At 38.7% G+C, this 3,094-nt stretch overlaps 1 protein-coding gene across 2 annotated transcripts in view; it reads left to right on the top strand.

The window, feature by feature from the left end:
* The first annotated feature begins 894 nt into the window (after positions 1–894).
* The window catches only part of LOC126407591 (DNA polymerase III subunit epsilon-like), a 62,022-nt gene continuing 59,822 nt past the window's right edge, over positions 895–3,094 (top strand). The window contains exon 1 of one of the 2 annotated variants that reach the window (XM_050072629.1): positions 895–1,413. The gene's annotated coding sequence lies outside the window, so the exon portion shown is untranslated. The remainder of the gene's footprint in view (positions 1,414–3,094) is intronic. The other variant, XM_050072630.1, reaches the window with a different exon arrangement.

The raw sequence follows: 3,094 nt of genomic DNA, 5'->3' as shown, positions 1-3,094 counted from the left end.
TGCATTTGGGTCCTCCCTGAACTGATATACGACAGTGTTGTGTTTAAAAATATATTCTGCTTTCATTGTTTTAATACCTGCATTTACACTGCGTTCTGGGAAACTGAGGATCACTATCAAAGCGATACAGGAGGGGTGAGTTAAAGTAGATCCATAAAAAGAGCGGCCCGCTTAAGTATTAATATTTTGTGCTGATTTGCATTAAAGACTTTTTGACATAAAAATCACTCCTCTTGCCAAGAAGAGGCGCTTTGTTACATACGTCATGTACATAAATGGAAAATCATAAAAGGATAGTTTGTTGAAAATATGATTTGCTTATAGTGATGGTGGTTTTATGATATGTGTGTGTGTGTGTATATATATATATATATATACTCAGACATCACAGCTTTTACACAGCAGAAGACCAAGCTAGAGCACAGTCACTCAGGAAGGATAAGGAGAGAGCAACGGTCTGTGGCCACCACATGTAAAACCATTCCCTTTTTGGGGTTGTCTTGCTTTTGCCTCTCCATTGCACCTGTTGTCACTTTGATTTGCACCAAAGCAGGTGAAACTGATTCACAATCACTTGTGCTTCCTGAATGACACATTGATATCCCTGAAGTTTAACTGACTTAATTTTCTGAGCAGTGTGTTTAGGATAAAATATGTCGCTAGAAAACACGTTCATTTGATAGTTGTGCTGTATGATTACAAGTACTGTTACAAAACCAAGCAGTGTATGAACATCTGAGTGAAAAGCCAAAAGATGTTTGCAAAAAAAAAAGAAATGCTGCCAAAGAAGTTTTATTTCTATTTTTTATTTACATATTTAGCTCAATTTATCAAGTTTTTTTTTTTTTTTTTACTTCTTTTCATGATAAAAACACAATATATAAAATTCAGGTAGGCCTAGCAGCACATACAGATTAAATAGAAGTGCTATAAATACATATGAGGAACATAAAATGGGAGTTTAACTTTTCACTGTGGTTATGAGAAGTTATGACAGTTCCTCTTTCTGCTGCGGAGAGGAAAGTGTGTCCCAAAGCTTGCTGCTGTGCTTACCCCCTACACAATGATGAAGGGTGCTTCACTCAGCTGTGAAGGTGACCACACACTGACTCTCCACGACAGTGGCATGACTTTTTCCATTTAAAAATGTGTGGGTGAAGTTTTCCTTTAATAACCTGAAATCAGCATGTGAGTGTTGCTGTGAGTTCCTGTGCTGAGGGCTGCTGCAGACTGTCCAACTTTACCAAAGAGGAGGACATGAAGTTTGAGGCACCGCCCCCCTGCTGCCTCCTCGGGTCTGCGCCTCCTCAGCTGAAGATACAAAGACGCTTGTTTCTGTTCCTTTGAGTCACCGCTGGTTTCACACCATCGCCTGTAACACAACTCAGCTGACAGCTCGTCACACTGTCCACGGTGAGTTCAGACTTTTACTCCTTTATCAGCTCGTTATGTTCACACAGTAACTTTGAGAGACAGACTTGGCAGGGTGTCGGTGACTGCTTGTGTAGCGGTGCAAAGTGGAAAAAAGGCTCACACCAGATTAACTGTCTTTTGGTGTGTGGGTTTCATAAAGTCATATAGTTATTGATAACTTTGGGAAACGTGCAGTAATCCAACTTCCTCTCTGTCCTTCTCTCTGTCTCACAACAAGACGCTTCATCATCACCTGAAGCGCTCAGGTTTTCTGTTAGGTGATTGTAGAGCAGGGATCTTTAAACGTCGACCCTCGAGTCACCATCTCCGGTGAAGATATTTTCCTCAGCTAATATGTAGGCCTAACACCATGTAGCCTACTGCCAGAGACCTACCAGCTCTATCTATCTATCTATCTATCTATATATCATCTATATATCATATATATATATATATATATATATATATATATATGCTAAGATAGATAGATAGATAGATAGATAGATAGATAGATAGATAGATAGATAGATAGATATCATTCTGCAGCCTCTCTCCTGCTCTCACAACAGAGTGAAGTCAGACATCAGCAGAGAGGCCGCGGTGCAGATGAAGGGAATGTAGGCCTAACTTCATGATTACTCTAGTTAACGACAACTACGCTTGTTACTGTGAGTAAGTGCGATAAAACCTCTGCCAGTAAAAAGCCAATACTTTATCAAAACATGTGATCAACATGTAGAAAGCCATATTTCAATCTGCTCTGTCGTTGAAATATGATTCTCTCATTCAGCGCTATTATGATTTACGATCGCGGTCGACACAAGCAACAGCAAAGTGTTGAAGACAAACTAAAATGAAAGCTGTCTGTATGTAGGCTAACACTTTATCTGAACATGTACCTGAGACAGCGACCTGCAGACAGTGAGTGTCCTCAGTAGAGGAGGGACAGAGAGCAGGATGAATGACTGATACTGATGTTTGTCTTCATGCTGAGATAACGTGACTTTCTTCACTCAGTATTGTGATGTCAGGAGGAATATTTATATTCCAGTGAGATATTATTGGGTTTTAAATAGTGACTTTGTTGTTGTAAACATGACTGTTGCTGCCATGGACTGTATAAAACTATACCTGTGTAACTGACCTATAAGGAAAACATCAGAAGGTGAGGTGTGTGCACGTGTGTGTGTGTGTGGAGGAGAGGAGAGAGCGAGATGCAGGTAGAGAGATAGTGTGTGTTATTAGATACTGTTAATGTCACTTATTATGCTTCTGTGCATTGATAGCTCTGTTTCTGCATCATGTTGAGGAGGGCCATGCCTGTGTATGTATATAAATATATATATGTATGCTCGCAGCTAAAAATGTGGCCCATTGACATGATCTGGTTTTGAAATGCGGCCCAGTTGAAATAGTAATTGAATAATCCTGATGTAGTTTGTTTGTTAGCTATCTAACAACACATCAAAAATAATTGTCATCCAGTCTTATTCAATGAATCAGTTTATCATCAGGCCTAATATTTAAGATTGTTTGCTTATAAATACATAAACCTGGTTGTTCTGTATTTAAAACACATTGGGTTTATTAGTACTATGAAATAAATCACATTATTACTTATTATACTCATTATTATTACTTGAGCTTGTTTTATTTATTCATTTCACACATAGTTATACAT

Source organism: Epinephelus moara, chromosome 20 (genome assembly GCF_006386435.1).
Source record: "Epinephelus moara isolate mb chromosome 20, YSFRI_EMoa_1.0, whole genome shotgun sequence".
Taxonomy (NCBI): domain Eukaryota; kingdom Metazoa; phylum Chordata; class Actinopteri; order Perciformes; family Serranidae; genus Epinephelus; species Epinephelus moara.
This window is presented reverse-complemented; position numbering and strand designations above follow the sequence as displayed.